The sequence below is a fragment of the Phyllostomus discolor genome, chromosome 4 (genome assembly GCF_004126475.2).
Source record: "Phyllostomus discolor isolate MPI-MPIP mPhyDis1 chromosome 4, mPhyDis1.pri.v3, whole genome shotgun sequence".
Taxonomy (NCBI): domain Eukaryota; kingdom Metazoa; phylum Chordata; class Mammalia; order Chiroptera; family Phyllostomidae; genus Phyllostomus; species Phyllostomus discolor.
In genome coordinates this window covers 151,473,608-151,499,759 of record NC_040906.2, presented here as the reverse complement: position 1 = coordinate 151,499,759, position 26,152 = coordinate 151,473,608, and the positions used below count along the sequence as shown (strand labels likewise).

Below are 26,152 nucleotides of genomic sequence, written 5' to 3'. Positions count from 1 at the left end.
CACATGGTCGTGGATACAGCGGCACTCGGGGCTGCAACCCCAGATTCTCTGAAGGGTGTGTGACCACAGCAAGATTAAGCATGATTGATTTTTATACAAGGCAGATGGTGGCAGGAACGTGGAGACTGTAAATCCAGAGAGAGAAGCAGAGTTTGTCATGTGAGGAAGAAGCAGCAGGAAGCAGAGCCTTTGTGGGAGAAGCAGTCTTGTGGGGAGATGGCAGCTGGAGGGGAGGGTAAGGGCAGGCATGTGGCCAGAGTCTCCCATCAGGGTTCAAGCTGGCTGTAATAAATCGTAGCCGTGAGTACAAAAAAAGGATCGAAGGAAAAGACAGGTGGAAAATAAACTTTGAGGGAGGGGGTTGCATTTCATCTAACAAAACCTTTCATGCACATTAGGTCCTTATGTTAGTCTCCTACGGAATCACCTAACCTGGGGCAGTCTTGGGGACCCATGATTCCAGGAGAGAATTGCAGACAAAAAGACCAGTTACTCTGTTGGTAGCAGTGAGCCGGTGATGAGAAATGATGGTGGTGGCAATAGATACAGGGAGGGGTGGACAGATTTGAGATGTAAGTTAAAGGTAGAATGAAAGCACTTCCTGATGGATCAGATGTTAGAAGTGAAGGAGGGAGAAAAATCAAAGACAACTTCTACGATTTGGGCTGGACAGCAGGGGCCATGTAATGCCTTTTCCTGAAGGATGCTTCACACTTCTCAGACGCCACATGCCTCACACATCTTCAAGCTCCCTGGCCAGGCTTGCAGCTCTCGCCCTTGCTGCAGTGATACATAGGTTCGGTGCAGACCCCACTGGCCTTATATGGGGACAATCCAGCAGCAACTGGCCTTGTATGGGACCCACCTGTGCAACCTCAAAGTCAAGGGGCACCTGCCCCTGGCAGATGAGGCTGGCAGGCATGTGCAGCTCCCTACAAAGGAGCAGGAATTTGCAAGTTTTCTGGCTGATAGATGAAGCACACGGAGAAGTGAAGCTATCAGACATGGAGAGCCCTGAAGAGCCCAGGCCAAGCCCATCTGAGTTCTCAAGAAATGGTCCTTCACTAGTTGTTGTCAGGCAGCCTCTACAACGCAGCCCGTCTGCATGCCTGCAAACAAACTTGGTCACTGTCTGCATGATTTCATGCATGGTCTTTGATGTAACGGTGGAAAATACGATATTTTGAATAAAATGGCACATTAGAACCTACTTCGGGCATTTTCTGCTTGGGCATTGCAGGAATGGCGATGCTCTTCAAAGACTGGGACCAGAGTGAGGTACCTGACACTGTGTTTTCACTGCCATATTCCGTGGCTAAGGCAGGTGTCTGTGCTTCTAATTTGCCTTCAGAGAATGATCTGGGTCATCTTTAATAAGATACCTGGTAGTACCTTTTTTTAAGAAACTGCACTCAAAAAATTTAATTTTAATATACTTGATGAAATATAATCAATTTAGTACTAACAAGCTAATCAACTCTTTTTACACAAATAATTAAATTGCTGTAGAACCTGAAGCTTTATCACTTTACTTGACATTTTACTGGCAGCATATATAAAAGAGGTTATGTTTTCTTTGGGGAGAGAGATGTAGTCACCCAAACTGTAGTGGGTGGCAGTGTGGTGCAGGAAAAGTGTGGCCTTTAGGGTTGGGTGGACAAGGACTCAGCTGCATGTCATCCTCTTTGCATGAATGTGACCTTGGGCAAGGCATTGGCCCCTCTGAGCCATGGTTCTCTCACCCACCCTGTGGGCTGATAACTCCTGTGCAGTTCCTAGCATGGTTCCTAGCACATAGAAGTTTCAGTAGATGGAAATAATATTAATGAATACAGTCCAGTGTTACATTTTTATAACATGAACTCTATAGAAACTCAAAGATTAATTTCAGGTTGTCTATTTTCAGCGCTTGTTTCTTTTTAGCTTTTTCTTATCTCTGAATTATCTAATGGCAAGCAGTTCTGATTGCATCATCCTGTTATGATACAGGCAAAAAATCTGAACAAGCTCTTCACTGTATTTGGGGAATTTAAACACCTTGAATATCAAAGAAGTGACTTTTCTAGCTGTGGTTCTCCAACTAATAGAATAACTTTGTCCCAGCACCTGAAATGTGTAAGTGGAAACTTTCAGAGGTGTTTTATCTTCATTTTCTCCATCCTGTCTGAAATGGCCGAATCTCCCCCCTAGTTCTTTCTGTTGTAAAAAAAAAAAAAAAGAGAGCACGTTTCCTTGCACCACCTTCCCATGCCAGTAGAACAAAACACAAAAGCCACAGACTGTGATTCAAAGGTCTCTGCCACACACAGTGACTATTTAAATTCTGTTTGAAATGTAGATTTTAAAAATTTTGTCTCTGTAGTTTCCAAAAAAATAACGTCAGTTGACCCCCTTTGTTTGAATGCCCTCTGGCCATGCAGTGGTGTGTGAGTGCTTCAGTCCCCGGTTCTGAGTGTGAGCAAGGGCTCTGGGGTCCCCACAGCATGTTTATTACTAAAGCCATCACCAAATTTTCAGTAATATTTTTATACAGCACGGGACCAGCAGAACACTTGAGATTTGACCTTTTCTAGCAGATGATAGTCTCTACATGCAATTTGCATTTTTAGAACTAAGTTTGGAACATTGATTTTGTTTTCTGACCACTGTAATTTTATCTTTCTACCCAATTCAAAGGAAAAAAGTGATGGAGTGTGTCCATATGTGTGTGTGTGCTGGGGGTGGGAGGAGATGTGTGAGAGTCATTTATTAGCCTTAAAAATCAATAGTGTAACTTTGGGCAGTGAGGCTGGAATGGCATTTTGAAGCCAGGAAGTTAGATTGGCTCAATGGTGTCATCCAAGTACAACCTTGTGATGCTGAGCAAAGTCAGCTTGTTTTCCTTCGTGAAGCTTTCACTTCAAGTGATACTATAAAATACAGCAGGGAGAATTAACTTAAAAACACCGTATCCACTGTGGCTGGTGTGGCTCAGTGGATTGAGCACCAGCCTGTGAACCAAAGGGTCACCCATTCGATTCCCAGTCAGGGCACATGCCTGGGTTGCGGGCCACATCCCCAGTGGGGGTCACATGAGAGACAACCACACATTGATCTTTCTCTTCCTCTCTTTCTGCCTCCTTTCCACTCTCTATAAGTAAATAAATAAAATCTTAAAAAACAAAAACAAAAACAAAAAAAAACACCGTATCCTAGAGCATGATGACCCTGGACTTTTATATTTAAGCAAACCTGAAATTCAGGTTCAGACAAGCACATGAATCAATTCTGAATATTTTGTCTTCTTATCTGTATTGCTTTAAATCCCAGCAAGGTAGGAAAAGGGAATTAGAATAGGAAAGAGAAATTCACAGGAAATAATATTGGAAATCAGAAAAGCATTAAACCAAACCACTCTTATATTTCTTAGAAATTATGTTGTTGATATTAGATTTGTGATGTAGATAAAAATACCTCCACCTGTCATTTCCTGGGGAAAAGCAAATAGGACTTTGCTCATCAAATTCCATTAAAGCCACTAAAAAATCTTAGCTAAGAGTTGAGTTGTGGGGATAAAGAATGCAATCAGCCCGACTTATACCAGAAGTACCTTCCAGCAAACCTGATCATTTCACGGCTAATTGGTGTAAACACTCCTTTGCCCACTGCTGCAGCTGGAGACGCACTTAGACTTTTTATGGCTGTTGCTGCAATTAAATGCCATTTACTTTTTCTTAGCTTAAGAATGCAGGTCCCACCGACTTTTTCTTTTCAGTAAATTTAAATTTTTGAAAGAGGAAATTACAGATAATTTCTCATATTTGGGGTATGCTATTTTACTTGTAAGTGAATGAATAGTGACCATTCAGCTATCTCTTTTTTAAACTTTCCCCTGGCTTTTCTAACAGTAAATATGAAGAAATGAAAAAGTGGCACTTTCATGCTTAGTGTAGCATTACCATATCTCTTCCTCACCCACCTTTTCCTAAGAGCAGTCTGGTAAAACTTTTCAAGCTTTTGTGAGGTCTTTGGAAATCGGTCTAGCTGAGAAGCGCCATGAAGGCAGGATGTCTGTAGCTGTCTTCTTATCATTGTTTTGACATACATAAATGGTGCCCAGCACCCCGCAGGAGGTCAGTAAATACTTGTTGAATGAATGGCTGTTGTCCCATGGGCTTCTGGGGTCTGAAATATGCCCAAGAAAACCAGTATGTGTTGCAGTCGACATAGAGCTGCACTGCCCAATAAAGGCACCTATTACAAGCGGCTATTTGAATTTAAATTGATTAAAATTTAAAAGTCAGTGCCTCAGTCTCACTAGGCACCTTTTAAGTGCTCAGCAGCTACATGTGGCTTGTGGCTGCCATCCTAGACAGCTGGATATTGAACATTCTCCTCATCATGGGAGGTCATATTATCACTGGGACAATATCATCAGTAAGGCCTAAGCTAGTGGCCCCCCTCTTCGTAAAGTGAAATTCCCATGTGAGCACAGTGTGTGCTGACACTACAAAAAGTAGCCCTTTTACATCTCTCAGCACTGTAGGAGCTCAGCCAAGAAGTATGGGTGGCCCACAGAGGTGGCTGTCTCTTTGAAACTTATAGCCAAGTCACAGTAGGGCTGTTAGTCACACTGACTTTCCAGTACTATATGAGGTCTGTCCAGAAGGTATCCAGCCATGTACTATGAAAAATAGAGACATTTATTAAAGAAGATAACAATGTACAAGAAACATTGTACATCAGACAATGATGCCTCAGTCTCCTTCAAAGTAGGCACCTTGGGACCTCACACAGTTCTCCCAATCACCATCAGCTGCCCCCATTGTATTTCCCTGAATCTCATCAATGGTCTGAAATCTCTTCCCTTTCAAAGGTGATTTTAGTTTGGGGAAAAGCCAGAAGTCACAAGGCACCGTATCTGAGCTGTAAAGGGGGTTGAGTCACCTGGGTGATTTGATGTTTTGCCAAAAACTCTACATAAGATGTGATGCATGAGCGGGGGCATTGTCACAATGAAGCTGCCAATCACCCATTGCCCATAGATGTGGCCTTCTGAATCATCCAGATAGTTTCTGTGGAAGAATGTTCAAGCTTAACAAAAAATTTGATGCAGATTTGTTGCTCTGCTCACTCAGTCATTTTTAATGCAACAGCCACATGGCACACCTGCTCACTCAACAGTGTCACCTGCCCTCACTGACTAGTACAGTGAAGTTGTCATTGTTCATGCATGTGCATTCCAGTCCACTGTCCTTGGCTGACAGGTTACATCAATGTCATGCAAACCATTCTCATTATATTAACAGTGGCTGCACTTTTTCTGGACAGACCTCGTATAATTATTTCACTACACCAGTTGTTAGAGTAGTGAAATATCTGTATTAATTAATAAAGAACTGCTGTTTTAAGCTTGTCGTATGGCTGCTTGCTATGCATCAGGAGCCCTGGCCATTTCCATAGGTTGCCCCCAACCTCCTCTTAATCAAACAAATGAGTTAGTTGACACCTATTTCATTCCTTAGGATAAAAGGCTGCTCAAGGACTGTGCTCCAGTGCTGCAGGCCTCAGATTGGTGGTTGCAGCCCTTAGCCTCCTGGTGGCTTGTCCTCCAGGAGGGACTGCTTCCTAAGAGTCCTTCTTCAGGCTGCCCCATCACTACCAAGTCCCAGATCCCAAGAACCATTGGCCTCAAGAAGACCTTAAAGTCATTTCATCCAACCTCCTCAATTTACTGCAGAAATCAAGTCATAGAGAGTCACTCAGAATTTTGTTTTTGTTTTTGTTTTTTTGGCTGTGGTCAGCTTCTTTAACAGTGAAAGGAGAATTAATGGCTTTATTACTCACGTAGTTCTTACGAAAAAGAATAATGATACCCAACATTTGATGTATGTCTTAAGTTTATGAAAATTCTCTTTTCCACCCTCTCATTTAATCCGTGCGGGCACCTATGAACTGTGTTAGAGGCAGTGAATGACCTGCCCAAAAGAACAAACCTACTGGGAGTCACAGAGACCTATGTCTCCTGGGGCTTGGGAGACTATAAACTCTTCTAAATGTAACATAACATAACCACATGGCCTTACTAGTTTTCAGATTGTGGTATTTTGCAGTTGAAGATTTAGTGACATTGAAAATGGTAACTTTGTTCAAGAAATGCTTTTTTTTTTCCCCTTTGATAATGTGCCAATTGCACAGACTTTGGTTCAGCGTTAAAACAGAAGTGGGCTGCTTGGAAGTATATTTTTAAAATGAGAGAATCCAAATTTGTAATTAGCTTTAGAAATGCTAGTTGTGTAGTTTGAGTGTCTGAAGAGGTTCTGGCGATCATTTCTGTTATTACTGGTGGTTTGCTTTTGTGTACCCCCCACCCCCACAAGTAATGAGGCCCTTTGGAAAAACAAAGTATGTTTTTGAGGGGTCACTTCCTCTGTCACCACTGTATTTTTCACACCCTGTAGCTCTTGTGTACTTAGACAATAAACCGTACATGTGATCATCTGATCGTGGCAAAGAAAATTCTTCTAGAAGCCTGTCTACCCACTTGACACCTAATTATAGAGGAACGCTATTTAAATTATAAAAAGAAGCCACAGAGAAGGAGATGGTTCATGTCTGATAACCTTTTGTCTTTTGTTAACTTTGATAGAAATATACCTAACTTTTAGATAAGATTGTTGGGAAGATCATTTTAACTCACTTCCAAAATAAGATTGAAATTTTTTGACATCTCCCTTTTACTCTTTCTACTTCAGCCATTTTATACTTTATGCTATATTCTACTATGCAGAAATTGAATTTATAGAGAAGGGAAAGAATGAAATTATTTCATTCTATATAATAAATACCTCTTCAATACTCTTTTATTGTCTTATAAAAATTGTGGCATTCTCTATACCAATTATCCTGTAAGGTTAAATACATGTAAAGGGAAAAGAGAAAAAAAATTTAAATAGCTATAAATAGAAAGGAACTTGGGGTTGTGAGCCCAGATTTAGCATTACTAACTTATAATACATTTGTGAAGATCATGTTTGTATGTTTATTTGGTTTTTAAAGTATGTATTATGTATGTGTCTTCATGTCTTCTCTGTGTGTACACTGTTATATAGTGGACTCTCAACTCCCTGCTGTGTTCTGTGAAATACAACCTCCCTCCTGTCAATATAGAACCTTCAAAGTGTTTACTATTACCTAGAATTATTTCTGAATTGTATTTATGCCATTTTCCCCTGCTTTGTCCAGATACTATAAAGGTCACTGACAAAAATTTAAGATTTATAACCAGAATGGAAATCATCAAGTCATTGAAATATCTCAGGATCATTCAAAACACTAGGCTTGAATAGATCTTTACAATTGCAAACCTCCGATTCCTCCCAGCGTGTTAGGGTGGAAGAGGACTGATGAGCGTGCACATACTTTCAGACTCTGCAGGCACCAGTTTTTAGCATTAAATGAGATAATGCACACGAGGCATCCACACCAGAGCCATTGCTGTGCACCTGTCTGATTTGATGTTGGTCTCCACAGCTCTTTCTGCTCTCCGATGGCCATGCAGAGAAGCAGCAAAATGTCAAGAAATAGAAAAACACCAAAAGGAAGGGAAATGCCAGGACTCAGTAGTAGTCCAGAAACAGAATTTATCAGGCCACAAATAACTGGCAGCCAATTGTTTCTCTTCAGAGGACGGTGTGTGAATTATCTCCGTACCGCCTCATACCCTCTCCCAAGTGAGGACCCCAGACACAGGGGCCACTCTCCCACTGCCCGGGTCTCACTCAGTCTGGTCTGGTGAGGTTCAAGTGGACGATAAATTTACATTAATCTCGTCGCTCTCTTATTTTGTGAAAAACAGTTCACTGTCTTCTATAGAAGAAAAACAAAAATAAAACCTAAATACCATTGTCACTGATTAGAACTTTAAGATGTGTAAAGTGTGGGTGTATTTTTTTCTTGCCTGGGATAAAATGCACAATTAAACAATTAACCAGCACTCACACTACAGCAGGAGTTTAAATTGGTACAGCTTTTCATAATTCCAAAAATGAGAGAAATAGCTAAATGAATAAAACCTTTTCTACAGGGTGTAATATTATGTAGACATTGAAAAGCATGTTTAAAAAAATAACAACATTAACATGGGGAAATGCTCACATTCATATAGCATTGAATGAAAAATTAGAAACAAAACTCTGAGTGTTTTGTATATATGAAAAGAGAATACCAATCCAACAACACCTTATCCCTAATTCTGAATCCAAAAGGTTTCAAAAATAGAAAGGGCTTTTTGGTAATTTCTTTGGTAGAAAAACTTGACCTGAACTAATGTGAAGCTCTATTTTATTTGACTTGATGGCAATATGCATCTTTTTTTGCCACAGGAATATTTAATGTGTTTAGGGAGTACCGCTCCAGACTCTGATGGGGTGTTATGTGATAAATAGTAGTGCCATAGTAATACTCTCTACAATCCAAACAATTCTGAATTCTGAAATACAGCTGGCCCAAAAGTTTCAGTTAAGGGATTATGGACCTATACAACAGAATATCATTAATGATTTACCAGTGTCAAGGTTAGAGTTGATCTTTATGCCTTTTCATATTTTCCAAATGTTCTACAATAGGCATACATTCATTTAGCATCAAAAACTAAGTAATATTAGTTTAAAAATAAACATATTTGAGGCAATCAGAGAATCATCTCATTTCAGTCAGAGTTCTCAAATTTATCATTTGCTTCCTCTGTTGCCTTGTTAGTACAGCCACATGTGTCTTTTAAACCAAGGTGCTCTGATTTGTTGAAAGAAAACATTCATGAGATGAAATAAAGGAGAAATTGATTTGTCTCCAAGCTGCTCTGGGGCTCAGGACAGCACCCAGTGAGGGATGCTCACCCAGAGGAAGTACTCAGGGAACAGGGCTGCCACTGGGGTTGAGCCCAGGCATTAATAACATGGGCTGTTTTATCATGTTCTGTTTACGTGGATGGGTCAAGAAGCACATAGCCAGAGACACAGTAAGTTAGCTTAGAGGTCATAAAAGCAGGGTGCAAGGAGGAACCGGATAGCAGGAGTGGGGAACGTTAACATGCAAGGTTTACTCTGCTAATGGACAACTCTTCCTCCCCGATCAGGTGGACATTCACTGACCTGCCACAAGGTTGCCCCACAAAGCTTTGGGGTCCATGTCTGAATGGATTGCTGTAGCCTTCTCATCTCTCCCTACGTCCAGTTCCCTGCATCCTAAGACTCGAAGCCAGCACAGGACCTGGAAAAATTACATGTAAGTTGTGATGATGGTTTCTTTTCTCAAACCAAGCTATGCTAAGAATTTTCTTAGGTGATAATAACAAATAGCCTAAACACACATGAATGACTTTTCTTTAAACAAAATATCTTGAGAATTAGAATCGAGGAACAGAGCTGGGGTTAGATTCTGCATATTGCTGGTTCTTAAACTCGAGCTTGCCTCAGAATCATCCAGAGGGCTTGTTACAGTTCAGTTTGTTGGGCCCTGTGCCCAGAAGTTTTGATTCAGCAGATCAGGGGTGGCTGGGAATTCCCTGTTCGACAAGTGTCCAGGTGATACTGACAGAGCTAGTCCAGGGACCCCACTGTGAGAATCACTGCTTTAGCTGGTGTGACTGAGAGGAGGAACGTTCAAGGTAGAACAGTGTATTAAATATTCAATATTGAACATCACTCAGTTAATATATTTAGTGAGGCACTTGACTTGTCTTTCAGAAGAGAGAATTTGAAGGTGCTCTCATCACTGTCACATTTGAAGTCCAGCCAAGGAGATGCCATTATTCTGACAATTTCACTCCAGAGTCACGAGTACCAGGCATTCAGTGCCCTTGGTTTTCAACAGATGTGACTAACAGGGCTATTACTAGGCTGAAATGGCAGCAACAGTCCCTTCACAAGTGTGCTCTTTGTACTTTTAGATACACTTACGGGGAAAGTTTTTGTTTTGCTGGAGTGGGAAATGTATCGCTTCCTTTCAAAGTGAATCGTCATACTGTGTCTCCCCTCATACACTTAACAGTGCCTTGCTTTTACAAAACACATGTGAGAAGGGAGGCACTTCTAAAAAAATGACCACGTCAGCTAGCTCAGGTCTGGTAGGGCTGTGAGTTCTCATTCCTGACAGGCCTCGAGGATCAGCATGTTGTCATTTCACCTTTGGCATGAGCCAGTCACCTCTCTGCTGAGGACAACAATAATGTGCTCCGTGTTGATAGAAAAAAAGAGAAGAATTTGGCTTAATAAATACACACTTGGATCTATGTGAGCATTCATGTAAATGTGCATATGTGCCTGTGACTATATATGTATTATGTATATTTCTAAGCTTTCATTGTAGGAATTTTAAACATTTTTTTCTTTTGTTTCATTGAGTTGATGTGAGTGTAAAAATAACAGCAGCATTGCTGTCCAGGAAATGTTTGAGAAACTTCTGGACATTTTAAATCTGTGAATAAGCACTGTGATTGATTGCATTTTTCTTGGGTATGGTAAACATTATCATTCAAAATATCACTTAGAATGTACAGTGCTTTTACTATGATTCTCTGGAATTGAGAATAATCACTCTTAATAAAGCAATTTCCAAATAGTCATGTATTAATGAGAGAGTATATCTGTTGCATAAAAATTAACAGAGCCAGAAATCCTGGAGATAGATTAAAGTGCATATGTTTGAAATAGAAATCACAAAACCAGAAAAATGAGACAAAAAGTGATAGGGGATGAAAGAGCTCTAGAAGGAATTGATCTGAAGCTATCTTCAGGGGGCCGCCCAAAGGGTGACAGCGCCGGCAGTAGGGCTGACGGAGTTGGGAGTGACGTGGTCATCTATTACTACGCTACCCTCACAAATTAGAACATCTCCGTCAAGCACTAATGAGTTGTTCTGCACGGCATTCTCGGAAAGAAGGTTTTGCGTTTATAAAGCATCTTTGCCATGGAGGGAAGGAAGTGGAGTGGATCTGGTGCTTGTTAAACCCCCTCCTCCTTTGTCGTCTGCGAGTGTCCACATTCACACATTGGGGGTTCCCATAGGATGACCTTTGATGTCACTTTTACAACTACAGGCCAGGGAAGGAAAAAGGCTTCTGTGATGTCTCAGGTAATCAGGGCTTCAAGCTCTGGCAGGACCTGCTCACCCACCTCCTCAGGAGAAGCAGTGAAGTCACCTGGTGCTTAGAGCAACTCTGTAAAATGGCGCGCATATTTGGGGACTAGGGGTCTATGGGAACCACGTGTGCTTTCCCCTCAGTTTTACTGTAAACCTAAAGCTGCACTAAAACAAAATTTATTAATAAAAACAATAACCGAACACCAAATAGTATGACAATTCTTCAAAAATTAAAATCTCGAATTACCACAGGATCCAGCAACTTCACTTCCAGGTATATACCTAAAAGAAGTGAAAACTGGGAATTAAAGATATTTGTACACCCATGTTCCTAGCGGCATTGTCCATATAGTCAGTAGTTAGAAGCAGCCCACCTGCCCAGCAACTGATGAATGGATAAAGCAAACATGGTACATGCATACTATGGGATATTATTCAGCCTTCGGAAGATGAAATTCTGATACAGGTTACAGCATGGATGAACCTTGAAGATACTAAGAGAAATAAGCCAGATGAAAGGACAAGTACTGTATGACTCCACTTATATGAGGTACCTAGAGTAGTCAAATTCATAGTCTGAAAGTAGCACGATAGTTGCCAGGGCCTAGGAATTGAGAGGAACAGGAAGTTAGTGTTTAGTGGGTACAGTGTTTCACTCTGGGAAGATGAAAAAGTTCTGGAGAAGGATGGTGGTGATGGTTATACAACAATGTGAATGCCCTTAATACCACTGGGCTGTACTCTTAAAAATAGCTAAAATGGTAAATGTTATGTTATGTATATTTTAACACAATAAAAAGAACTGAATAGCAGAGCTCCCCTTCCTTCCAAGAACATTGTGCAGAGTAACAACCAGTGCTTGACTGTGAGGGTGGCGTGAGAATGGATGGCCATGTTCCCCACACCTCCCTCAGCTCCCCTGCTGTCCTTGGCGTGCTTATGGGCCAGGGTGAGGGATCCGCAGAATGTTCTACTTCACCTTAGGAATGGGTTTCCTGTAGGAGCAAGGATACATTTTCCAGAAACTACCTGGGGAAATGCCATGAACAACTGTAATCTCTACCAGTATGCCCGTTACCAGTGTGGGAGAGCCAGTTCACCGTGACAGAGGCACAGTGCGCCCACCTGTGCTCCAGTAGTGGGGCTGCTCCGGTGCATCAGAGTCATGTGCTCCTCAACAAGTCCATGTGCAGTGCCCAGAGCACATGGGGTGGTGGGGCCACGTGCATAGCTGTAGCACAGACGTGGTCTTAATCAGTGGAAGTGGACGTGGAGACAGGAACCAGATTGGGGCCTAATAGAAAATGAAAACTTTGAGAGAAAATTGATAGCACATAGTTCTCCTCTACCAGAGCCTCAAATTATTATAATACCTTAAATGAAGTGTAATTTATCCGCCTATCACCAGATCTCAGGAGTACTGAGTATTCCTGTCTTCGCAAATTGCAGAACAATTTAGTGAGTGACCTGAAGTCCTGTGAGGAATATGCAGTATTGGGCCCCGGAGTGTAGTCCATTCAGTCTTCATATTTGGGGAGTTTTCTTTTTATTCTGTGTTTCCAGAAAGCTGGCCTTGAAGAGCGATCATGGGACTTGGTAGCTGTGGTTTCTCTTCAGTCTCCCTTAGCTACTTTCAGGCCCTGCCTCTGGGTCTGACCAGGGCTATCATTTGTGAAAAGCAGAGCTTACATGTCCATACTTTCAAAGAGCTCGGAAACCTGTCCTAAACTATCTCACTTTCTCCTTAAGACGTGAAGATTATTTATATGACACGTGTGTACATACTGTATACATACACATATGTGTGTACAGATGTGTGTATATTTGGCTTCAGGAACAGATAGATCCAAAATAGAGGTAAAGTAAGTCATCAAAGTTAAAATTATATACATATAATATATTTATAATATACATTTTATATAGTATATAATTATAAGCTATATATTATATATTTATATACCATTTATATATTAATATAAATTGTATACATTTATATAGTTATACATATATTTGTGTATTATATTATTCATATATTTGTGTATATTTATATGTGATTATATAAATGATATAAATTATATATATTTAATGATATAAATTATATATATATTAGTCCCCTCATTCCCACCCCAGACTTTCCAAACCTGCTTAGAAATAAACTCTCCATAATCTTCACTTAGGTGATGGAGAACAGGGCAAAGCATAGAAGGTTTTGAAGTCAGTTGCCATAAGTAGCTGCTAAGATATCATAAAAACTGAAACTAAAGGTTTTTATAGAAAAGAAAATCCAAGTCAGCAAGTCTCAGAGGGAGAAAAGTAAGTGCTTGTTTCTCCTTGACATCCACATGTGCCCTACACTTGAGTTGAAACGACATGGACATAGAATTCAATCCAAATTAATTCAGCCCATGACTTTGGATAGACACACTGACAGCAGTCCAGCAGTCACCCAGAGAGAGGACATGAGGTGGAGAATACCAACAAAGACAGACCCTTGGGGGCTCTCCTTGAGGCTCTTATGTTTCCTAGGAATCGGATGTGCTGGTTCCAGGCACTGAATTCATGTTTAGTGATGGCTGAGTACCTGGAACCCAACTAACCAGAACCCTGAATTAGCTACCCTTCCTACTTCCCACCCCACCCCCACTTCACCCCCTCCCACACACCCCACCCTACCCCACACATCCCACTTCCCTTTTTCAGAGATAAAGATTCAGAAAACAAGATAGTTTTGGTTTAGTAAAGGCAGAGAATTACTGTACCCTGGAGGATAGTTATAGAATGGTTAAAAGTTTTATAATTAGGAAAAGAAACTGCTTTGGGAAGATTTTCAACACAGAAGCACTTTCCAGCTCTCTGTCAATTAACATGAAAATTGAAACAAACAAACAGAAAAATCTTCTTGTCCTCAAATGTCTGTTTCACTGAGGTTTTATTGCACCTCTTTTCATACCTTAATAATAATCTAAAAATGTTGACTTAGGATGGAAAAATACACAATTCGTTTTTATTATTCTTGAGAAAATGTCCAAGTTTTTACTTTTACCACCTTTAAATTTCAGAAATCCTTTTAATGTTTGTGTTTATTGAGTTGGGAGGCCCTCAAAAGTTGTGATATTAGAGTGGCATATGGAATAATTCATGAACATGTGTATTCGGCCCCCACCGTCACTGGGGAACCACTCGGGTAGTTTCAGAGTCCATGCTGTCGGGCTTGTTAAGAATATATGAGATATAAGTATTTGTAACGTTGTTTCACAATTATGTCCTGCTCAAGACACCATCAAAATTAATTTTCATTTTGTGCATATACAGTAATTGTACAAGTGAGAATGATATATGGTATGGCAACATACCTTAATACATGAAGCAAAAATTTCAAATGATATTCCCTGTGAGTCTCCAAATGAACAGCCATGCACACTGTGAAGCCGCTTACCAACCTCCATCAGCTGTTTATGAGCTTACTCCAATAATTTCCAGTCTGTTGTAGTTTTAGAAATTATTTGTGTGCTGTTTTTTTGGGTACACCTGTCACTGGTACAGTCACACCTCTCTCTGAGCTGATTTAACCCAGGGAATGACACTGTTCCAAGGAACCTTCTGTAGGACTGGGGGCCCAGGAGGCAGGACTTCGCCGCAGCTGGCAAGTGCACGGCCGTGGGTCACAGTGAGGAAGAGGGTTTCTCCTCTTCTGCTCCCAAACAATATTTGCAAAGCTCTGCGGTGTACCAGGATTTTAGAGTCCTCATAATGCTTAACTAGGAAATGTAATCTATTGTTTCTAGCAGACTGTTGCTGTATTTCATGTCTGATTTGCCACTAAGGCAGATTATTAAACTGAGTCCCATGTACAGTATTAAGTGCTTAATTACTAAAAAGAGCAGAACCAGATGATAATTATTTCCTTTTATCAAAACAGAAGTACCTTTATTTTGCTGACTATAAAAGCAATGTTTGTTGTATATAATTTATAAAAGAATAGAATAGAATAAAGAAGAAATAGGTTACTGATATTCCAGCTATGAAGATACAGTCTAGATGTTAACTAATTCTTTTGTGTATTATTGCAGACTTTTTTTCAATTAATCCACTTAATTCCAAATTTAGAAGCAGTATAGTAAGTCCTTAATGTCCACAGGGTCTGTGACTCACAGCAAAACTATATATAATGAAACCAATTTTACTACAGGCTAATTGACATAAACAAGTTAAGTTCCTGCAGCATCTCATCAATGTTGTAAGGGGAGGACATCGAACCAAATGACATTATTTAAGGACCTGCTGTCCTCAGGACAGATTATATCCCACAGTGGAGTTTAGGAATGATGACTTTAGACATCATTTTCTAGGACAATAATCTTCTAGTTGCTTATTTTTCTCTCTTCAAATTACATTAATCAACTCTTGTCAGAACAGATACCTGTGTGGATTCACCAGTATATGTTTATCAACTGGAAATTGCTATTAACTGGTTCTTTCCATTTCTACACTCTATCACTAAAGGTGATTATTAAGTAGTCCTATAAGATCCTAGGTGGGCTTCTGGAATCATAAATGAAGATTCAATTATGTACAAGATGCTTTTAGTGTTAGGTCAACTGATAGCCTTCCAGTGATTTAAAAATTTGTAATTAATATACTATAAGGCAATTTGGCAGAAATGCAAAAGGTTGATTAGCCAGATTCCCCCATTCCCCATCCATAATCTAAAGTGTGGGCTCCAGTAAAATTCCAGTTTTATACCTGATGGTAACAAAATGTGATTCAAACCTAATCCCTGCATGTGCATGAACCAGAGGGTGTTCCTTCCACTTCTCACCCTTCATCCCCTTCAGAGAAGGTCCCCTCCACTTCTGGTGTTCCTCGGGTTGCGCTGGCGCCTCTGTGCTTTCCTTTGAAGAGTGCTAGGAGTTTGGACCAGGATGAGTCCTAACACCTAGCCAAGGTTAGGAAGGGCTTTGTGCACTGAAAGAAAACCCAGATGAAGTATATAGTGAGCAGCTGCTAGAAGAGATTTTGTTTCAAAAATTATTTGTATCTGGCAGGTTCTTTGAAAGCAGGTTCCTCTGGGTTCTTCTCTCTGTGTCCCTTCACATCCTCTGTGTCCTTGTGTGTAATAGGCACTTGGTTTGTATTGCCCTGAATTAAGGTTTCTGTGTCCCTTGAGTGGCAAAAGAACGAATATGTTCAATTCAGATAACTGCATCTTGCCTTTTCTACAACAGTCCATGGGCACTTTGTAAACATCCGCGACCGTGTTGGATGCTCAGGTGTAGGGAAGTGGTGTGCAGTACTTGGATCCTATGCAGCAGGAGATGCTAACATGGATAATGAGAATTTGGTTCTCTGTCTTCGGTTTCGATTTGACCTCCTTGCTTCTCTGAGTCACGGTGTTCGCTCTTTGGTGATGGCCCTGTCATTTAAGTCTGAGACTGTCCCTCGGACTGTTTATGACATTGTATCTGAATTTCCCATTACATTAACAACCAGCATTTGCGTAAGATTTCAGGAACATGCTAAAAGTTAGTTGGTTTGTAGTTGACATTGAAATTAACTTTCTCTAACCTAAGCCAGTGAAAACTAAAATGCTCCTCACCACATAAAAGTTTTGCTTTCGCTGTGTTCAGACCCCTCCCACCTTGTCATAGCACAGTCATTTGGAGTCTGGTTTGGGGGCGGTGTGGTTGTATCTCAGTGGTGTATGACCCACTTTTTCATAACACTTAATTACCCGTGTTGTTACAACACCAGTCAGAAGTTCTGACGACAGTGGACTCTACCCTGAAAAAGGTTTTCTGACACAGCTCGTCAGCGCTGCTCTAGAACTCTGCGTTGTCAGAAGGTGTCAGCTTTCCTGGGTGTGTGTTAACTACCAGAGGATGACAGGACACTTCCTCTAGTTTCTGGATAATGAGCAAGCACACAGGTAAAGATGCCGTTCTCAGAGGCAACTCCTCTTGCGTCTTTATTATCTTGTTGAGCTGACTTTTAACTCTTAATCATTCCCTGCATATGTTTGCTGTTATGTTTTGCAAAGGGGGCTCAGAGGAACAGCCTTTTCATTGGTACCCTGGGTACCAGGGTAACTTAACTTTTCAGTAAAAGTCTAAAGAAACGTTTCTTCTCTGTGCCCCTAGAAAACATCTTCCTTCTTTTTTTTTCCTTATTTGCTGTCAAGGTGCTTGTCTCTCAATATCAGCTTCTCTGTTGGCAGCGATAGCCATGTGCGAGTTAATGCTGGGTGAATTGCAGAGTGTGGGGGTGGGGGCGACCGGGCAGAGCAGAGAGAAATGCACAGAAGGGATGGGCGGTGACGACAAGGGGACTCTGTGCCCCAGGGAGCAGTGTACCTCGGCGAACTAAAAGCAAGCTTAGGACAGGGGTGCCGACCTAGTGTTGGCAAAATCACCCCTGACAACCTGCTCTGTTTCAGATACATTTGCTTCTGATACCACTTTTGTTGATTTGAAGAACTTCTCAAGCACTATCATTGTTTCCAAACAAAATGTTGTACGTATCATCTTCCTGAATTGACAGAAACCTTTTGGGGTGCGTGTCTTTGCTGAGAGTTGTTGACATGTGGCCCGAGGCGGGGTGGTGCAGGTGCCTGGCGGCTCCCGCCGTCTGTGCGTTGAGTGGCATGCCAACGCGGAGTCTTTGAAAATGCCCATAGATAAGTCAATGCTGTTTTCCCTGAAAGTCCTGATACAGAAAAAGAATGAAAGTACAAACACTAACTGGAAAAAATGTCACACATTTTAGCCACTTTGCATCCCTTGTTAGGACGAAGCCTGGGTTGGGTTTTTTACATTTGTGAACTTGTGCGGTAGGTGGAGCAGTGTGGGTGGCCCAGAAAAAGTAGCGGTTAGAATAAGATTTTCCATTTATTGCCCTTTGTGCATGGCTAAAAATAAGATTCATACAAATCAGAATATGTAGTGCAAGCACAATCACTCTGTTAATTCTGATGACTGGCTTGCCCACATCTTTGCATCTGTCTGGTAAGTGGTACATTGGGAAACAAATGTGTCTCTGTCTAAATAGCAAAAGGCAGCCAGGTTTTTGCGCTGTTTGTCTACATGTGATAGTTTATCAGCATTTTCCCCTCCTGAAGGAAGAAAGACACAACTCATACATAAACAAATTGTGTTGATGGAAGGTTGAAAAAAAAGTGATAGAATCCTTGAATCTTTTTTTTTTCCTAAAGCAATTGCCTTGTTTGAAATGCTGTTTTACAACATCCATCTTCTGGGCTCATTGTTAGAAAGTTGCTTCTTGTTGACTCAGAACAGCAAGGGAAGGATTTCTTACTGCTGTGGCTGAGAGATTGGAAAACTCTTTTGCTTCCACAGGACTGGAGCGGTGGGCTGGGGGAGGGGGGAGGATAAGTGCATACCCTCCATGGACACAGATGTCGGAGGGGCAGTTAACCAAGTAAAAACTCCCTTTCATCTGACTGCTGAGTCTACTGCAACCACAGTAAGTGATAACGTGTCAGTTTGTGGCTAAAAGAAACACCAGAGAGTGATGGTGTCAGCATTCACAGGGAAATTTGCACCTTCGTAATCCTGGTGCTGGTGCTGTCCCCATTCCACTGGCAGAATGGCTACGGCATTTCCAAAGAGTGAGAGGGGCTGCAAGTGTGCTCTGAGCCTTTCAGTTTAATGTAATTTGTAAAATAAGATGAGTCAAGAGGGCAATCACTCCAGAAACCTCTGGAAATTGAAAACTGCACATCACATCTCTCTCCGGCCTCGCCCTCTGTGGCAGACAGCGAGGCAGGTGGTTAACGGGAGACGAGAGCCTTGGAAGAAGGACTCAGGATCCACGCTCAGCTCGGCTACTACCTGCTGACCTTGTCTGCTTACTTCACCTCCCCTCTCCTAACCCTGGGTATCTTTATTCGAAAACAGCAACAGGGGTAGTACCTACATCATAGGATGGTTGATGTATCAGTGTCGGGCCCTGACACGGTGGAGTATAAAGACCAAGTGAGATAATAAATGAATCACAGAGGTACCACTCAATAAAATGATGGTGGTCGTATTCTTGTTTCTGCTCTTGCATCTTAAGAACGTGTCAGAGAATTTCAGGGTGTCTGGAGGTTCCATCCCCTCTGTGCTTGGAGTCCAAATTTTGGAATTAAGGAATTAAGTGGACACAGGATCAGCCTCTTGCTCATTGTTTCTCAGTCAGAAGGCTAAAGGCCATTTACAGAGTAGCTGAGTTTTTCATTCATTACTGATGCTATCTGGAGGGTCACTTTTTAATTCTACCATTAAACCAGCACAGTGTAAACCTCTCCTTTCTTTTAAGATCAGTACTTTGTTGAGCATATTCAGTTTTTACCTTTTCACTATGTTTTTTATTTAAACATGGATATTTCAGGTCTAACATCTGTGCATGCTAATTGTGGTATCTGGTGATGCGCATTATGAAAGAGAAAGCGCTAATGTTGTAATCAAGTAAGGTTTTAAATATTTCAGGTGGAAGTGGGTAAAGCTTCAGGAGCAATTAGCTTCCGTGGTAGTGTAATTCCTTATGGAAAGTAGTGCATCTGTTATCGTTCTGGTTACTGATCAATCCAGGTGCTGACCAGCAGAAAACAATTATTGCTTCTTTTACTTTTTATTATTTCTGCAAATTATTACATGCCCTTTTAGAACTCTTTTTCTGGCTGCCAGAACTTTCCATTGGAAAGCAGATACAGTATGTGTTTCATAATACGGTCACAGTTGCTGACATCACTTAACTTTTTTGGTTAACCTTTAGAATTAGGTGCTAAGAGTTCAGATCACCCTTTTCTCTCAGCCTCCTCCATGACCTTCCTGGGATGCAGTTTCTTCATTTATCAAATTAAAAAAGAAATTATGACTGTACCTTGACTTTGCCTCACCTGGGATCTGACGAGAAGTGATAAATTAGACCAATAAGCCAAGGAATTAAATCATGGTACAGCTATGAAACAGTGATGGCTTGGTTTTATCAATTAATATATTCTGCTAGGTGTTTTTTTTTCAACTTCTCTCCAAATTTTTCTTTTTATAATATGTCCTGCAATCCCAGTTACAGATACAACTTGTAATTTATGTATCGACATCATCATCATCAAATTTCCTGGGTTTTTAACGTCAGGACCTATCTGCTGGGTGGAGATGTTTCTCGGGTCAGCTCTGCCAGTAGGATCTGCCTTTTATTAGGATGGTACTCAGGTTCTCTCAGTGTATCCAAACAAGGCTGCCTTTTTTTTCTTTCTTTTTTCTGTTGAGTGAAATGGGGGGCTGCTTTTCAGTGGAGCAGATCCTTCTGGGCGGCTCGCAGCTCCTGGCGTCGCCGCACAGCTCCCACCCCCTCTGTGAACACACACACTCGCTGCCCGTTACCTCTGCCTGCCTCATTGTACTTTGCCACAAACGGAAGTTTCTGTAGAAATCATAGGCAAAAGAAGGTGATAAATTAGACTCTGGCTGTGATTTCCTCCCACATCTTCCTAAGGAATGACAGAGATTCTGAAATCCATCGCATTAAGATACCGTGTGCTTCTTCCTACATAACAGCCCATTTTAACCTACCCTTCATGTGCAATTGGAGGGTACCGCTGGGCCAGCCTCATTATTCCTTTGGTTGAATAATGTAAAGCATTTGCAATGGAGATTTACTCTAATGATGTAAGTGCCTGTCCGCATTGCTGGCTTAATGCTCTCAGTCATGGAATGCTTTCGAGTTTATTGCTAATGGATGAATCCTCGGGAAAATCGAAATTTTCTATAAGATTGACATTTGGAATGAGGAATATAAATCTAATGAGAGCATCTCAACCCAGGTTTGTAATTAGGGCTGAACGGAGCAAATCTGTGCGCGCACACCACAGAAGGGCACAGCAGAAGGTGAAGTCGCACGCGCTGCCGTGAATGAGGGATGAAGGCCGATGTATCAGTGTCGGCCCGACACGGTGGAGTATAAATGACACTGTCACCAAGTGCTGCACAGGGTGCCGAGGGAATTCCACTCCAGTAAATTACATTACTTAGACAGACCTGAAGGCATTGTGTCGGAATGAGAGGAGGGAAGGGAAGGCTGTCAGCACCAGGCGGAAGGTGTTACAGTGCAGCTGGCTGCAAGGATGGAAGTCAGTGGTTTCCATTACACCTGGCTGTCTCGCATGGTTCTCTGTTAATTAATTTTCAGAGGCTACCAATGTATACGTGGGAAAGCACATCATGTCCACTTGGGGTATAGGTTAGAGTTGACCACAGGGAATAAATGTAAGTTGATTTGTATAAACTGGTTAGTATTGGATTCTCTCGTTATTTGTGGCTGGGTGACATTAGATGTTCGGCATGAGCTTGCCCTTCTTTCCTTTTCTTCCTGTGAGGATCCTGCAGCCACGGTTAGGATGTGATCATCATCCCCTGTGTAGCACTGTTTCTTTTCGATCCCTGCCCTAATAAGAACATATGTTTCTTTAATCCTCCCCGGACACTTGTTTCTGCTCCTCACCTTCCATTCCCTGAGTGGTACCAGTGCATAACATTTTATTTTGTGAAAGAACTCACAGTAAGAGTAGTTGATTCCTAGAATATATTTTGTGGAGAAAAAGCTCCTTGTTTTCACTTCTTTTTTTCTTCTATCCCCACAGTGAAGTGAGGCTACCTTTTTGGTTGATGTGATATACTATCTCTGAGACAGCATTAGGAAAAGAAAATCAGAGTATCGATTGTATCCCTGCCTTCTAGCTCACTGAAGGGGTGTTAGTCACCTTTGTCCAGTTTGACAGCCAAAGCCAGTTCTTGAAAAAGCCAGTACCAAGTACCCTGGAATTAGTCATGGTCACTTCTTAACTAGAAAGTAAACATCCTCTTCTGGATGAATGGAGATTTGAAACAACATCCATCCTGACTTTCTTACATATGTGTTACACTTTGTCCTCCGTGACATAGACCTGAGAAGCATCTCTGATCACCTGTGAGCAGGGAGAACACAGGGACCTGCAGAGTGTCTCTGTAAGGCCCTGATGGCAGGCTTGGCATGGCCTTTCTGAAACAGAGGGCACAGGTAGATAGCAGGGACAATAATAACTTGGAAGTGACTTTAATTCCTTCCAAAACAATACTCTATTCATATCAGGGCATCACAATTTCATCTTTATTTTGTAGCCATAGTTACAGTCTTATTTTATTCATCTAAGCATGAAGCTTAGTAAAACCAAGATACTTGGGAAAGCAGTTGTGAGGGAAGATAGGAAAAACCTTCATCGGCACGGAGATAGTGATATTTCTGGTTTATGTTAAGGTACCATCGCCTTTAAAATGTTGTTAGCTGATGATTCTAGAATAATAAGGAACCATAAAATGCATGGTATAAAATGTCTTAGTGCCATGTGCCATCCTTAGCATAGGAAGATTATGTTTACAGAGTTTGCTTTATTTAGTTACACAAAAAGTCTGGGACTCTGAGCTTTATGGGAAATGAGTGTCTCTCCCTGAATAAAGTCACTAGAATTTTTCCCTTTTTAATTATGTTCATTTTGATGGTCGTATATGGCTTATATCGTCTATTTTCTTTTTATCCATGACATCGGTTGGGAAACCACATGTGTGCTGTTGTCTGCCACAATAGAATGCACACCATACATTTCCCTGCCCTAGCCTCCTGATGCAGCATGCTGACGAACTAGGACTTTGAGTTTTCCTGACCGGGATCCTGAGGGAAGGAATGCACAGTGGGTAAAATGGAAACGGTTTGGATGTTCCTCCACTCTGTAGAGGGAGCGTCCTTTGTTCCTGCCTACCTCCCCATGTCGGACTTAACATTAAAATTGGAAAGGGAGACGGGGGAGCTCCTTAGGAGAAGTAGGCCTGTGGAGAATTGTGGTTGCTCATTCAGAAGCTATTCTTAGTTCTGAGGAATATAATGAACTTGAGCGTTGAGTCTTGCCCAATCTCCCATTAATGATTCGACCATCGCCACCACCTCTCCACCTGACTATGTTTTCCCCAACGACTGCTGTGTTTTTCCTTCCTATCTCTGAATGGAGCATCTTCCAAACAAAACACACTCTGGAAGGGACTGGGCCCTGTTGCCCAGCAGCCCCACCTCTTTAAAAGAGCCTTCCCAACCAGATGATTCTTCGCTGTCCTGCGGAGGGCTGCTCTTCCACATCTCCTTCATGTCTGCGGCACTGAAGAAACTTTTCTGTGCACCTTGATTTACTTGTCAGAAGTCAGCCCATTAGCACAAGCCCTTCACTGACATTGTCGTCCTGGTGTTTCCAGCTGACAACTGCTGCCACACGCTGCCATGTTCCCCGAGGTCCCAGCGCTGCAGAAAAAGAGACTTTTGTTCTGACTTGATGGGGGGAAAAATGCAAACAACAACACCAGCTCTAGCACCAGAGAGCCTATAAAGACATGTTCAAATGAACAATAAGGTCGTTTGTTCACATATGACATAAGGATACAAGAATTTAAACAATGAGACCTCTTGTGAAATGTGGCAAAACGTGCCCCGCAAACGTTGTGAGGCTCTCTGTCTCACGGAAGGCAGTTTTTACGTGGGCTTCAAAAACCAATTAACGTATCAACCACCCTTTAAAAAAAGAAAAGAAAATCACTTGTCGCACGATAACATTAAAGCGATTTCTGTTCTAAAGAAAGCTAAAATGCATTCATTTATATAGAGTACGGCACTATAATTTATTTTTTTTAAAAAAACAGTACTCTATCAAGAAGTGCTATGCCTCTTCCCTCCTCACCTGAAATGGAGAATTCATCGTTTTATCAAGACCCTTCTTCATTTGAATACTATTTATTTCTTCAAAATAGAAAAAAATCCTTTCAATCACTTAAATTTAAGATGAAGTTTTAAAGCGTGATGATAATTCTGTAAATGCTCTGACATTGGTGGAGCATAGGGAGGGAATAATCTGCTTTGAAGGGAAATTTTAATTAAATCTACTGCTTTTATTTGAACCCTACCCTTTTTTGCTTTGAGCCTTTAAGAAAGGCTTGGTGTATTTGCAAACCCCAGCAGGGCTATGGCAGAACACAGAGAATTTCTGGTCGGCTGGACCAGGATCGCTGACAACGCCCCCAAATTGTTCCTCTTTTGATGATTCTGACGTTTAAAATGTGACGTTCAAGGAAAAGTAGGGTGAGAAAAACCATGATTTAGCTGTCGAAAGGCACTTCATCGAACTGACTTTGTATTAAACTCTAAAGATTTTTAAGTAGTTTCTGATGGGTATATATACAGCATTCTTGCAGAATCCTCCTAATTGAAGAAATGTTTTATCTCCATCTCTGTTGACAGAAAAGATTGCCTACTGATAATTGCTTTGCTTAAGTGTCTGATAATATGCCAGGAATGAGAGCATTCTGTGTTAGGTCATCTTTAATTATGCATGTGCCACCTGTCAGTTCTAAATCAGCAGAGATCAGATCCTTGAGGCGTCGCTTGCAGGGGGGTGTGGGGAGGGGAAGGCTGAGGTGCTCTCTTTTAGAAACAACAAAAACAGCTAGTAGTAAACATGGCTTGTAACCTGCAAATTTTTAAAGGAGCCTCACCTTCATTGTTCTTGAGCGGGAATAAGCTACTGGGACATCTGAAAAACGTTTGAAATCTCGCCCAGGCCACCTCAAGCAAAGATAAATTACTGTGAGAGAGGATGGTAGTCCCATCTGTTGCATTTCCTTTTTGCTTCTTCTCATCGTGGTAAATGAGCCAGGGAAAAGCTCAGAAACATTTTTTATAAGCTATGCGAGGACAGGAAATATGTTAATGATGTTAGATTTCATACATTTCAGGGTTTTTTTCAGTAGTTGGTTGGCTTTTTTTAGAAGGACGAATGTGGGTTGGAAATAATGCTTGTTACCCTCTGTCAGCTTTTGGTAGTTTTATTCTCACTTTTCAGGGTTGTTTGGGACTTTCTGGTGGGATGTTTAGGGTTCTTTACTGAAGGTTCTGTTCTCTATCCTTTGATGGTGTGGATTTGTGTAATAAGGTGTTTCTCTCTGTTCACCTGTCAGAGGTTTAAGGGAAGCCTTGAGTTATTGTTACATACTTTTCCAGAGGAGGGTGTTGATGGACCGAGAGGCTGAAGGCAGAGAAAGACAAGTGGGAGGAAATGAACACGTGGGTGAGTTATCACATGGTGAGTGCCTTGGACTCCCTGCAGAGGTGAGGCTCCCAGTCTGTCTGCTGTCCAGCCTGAGAACGCTGCCTCCTCGGTAAGAGTTAGGAACACAAATTTGGAGATCCTGAAATGCCTTTTCAAAGACTGCTGGCTAGAGCCATTGAAGCAAAAAACAGACCAGGTGATAAAGGGGTGGAGACCTCTGACCCCTTGCAGTTCTGCCCGAGCACCTGGCCCAGCCCGGCTCTGGAGAACCCTGGGCTGCCTTCTTATACTTAGGGCGCCACCTGCCTTTCTACTCCCATCGCACAATCCACTGAGGTAGAGATACAGTCTCCAAAAAGGGGAGCAGGTTCAAAATACTTATGGCAATAATGCTGCCAGTGCGTTTGTCTATTTAATGCTCACTTAATACTTAGAGTACTAGGGTGTTATATGAATAACTTTAAACTCCCTGCAGTGGAGAATTCTTAAAATAGGAGACCATAGTATATCCCAGGCCTTGACAGAAGAGAACATCAGAGAGGGAAGCAAAGCCAGAGAAAAACTGAAGAAAGGAATTGAAAAGAGGAAAAAAGGGGGTGGAGGCGTAACTTCCATATTCTCTTATGACAGCTCATCTTTGCAAATCTTTTCCATGTACCTGGAAAGCTCTGTCACTGTCTCCAGCTGGTTAACTTACTCTGAGTTAGTCAAGCATCATCTCCTCCAAGAAGCCACCTTTGCTCCTTTCAGGCAGAATTAGCTGCCCCACCTCTGTGATCCCATAGTGCAGGGTCCCCTCCCTCAAAGCACTTACCATGCCCCATACTGCAAGAGCTTGCTTATTTCTCTTTCTACCCCACAAAGTGGTTGCTGAAAAAGCTAACATCTAAATTGTGACAGTAGAGTCTCATG

General features: G+C 41.6%; 1 protein-coding gene across 4 annotated transcripts in view; it reads left to right on the top strand.

The window, feature by feature from the left end:
• Positions 1-26,152, top strand: part of BACH2 (BTB domain and CNC homolog 2) — a 332,554-nt gene that overhangs the window by 178,890 nt on the left and 127,512 nt on the right. For 3 of the 4 annotated variants that reach the window (XM_036024482.1, XM_036024481.1, XM_028508406.2), the window contains one exon: positions 9,116-9,264. The gene's annotated coding sequence lies outside the window, so the exon portion shown is untranslated. Of the gene's footprint in view, positions 1-9,115; positions 9,265-13,573; positions 17,048-26,152 lie in introns of those variants that run through there. The other variant, XM_028508407.2, reaches the window with a different exon arrangement.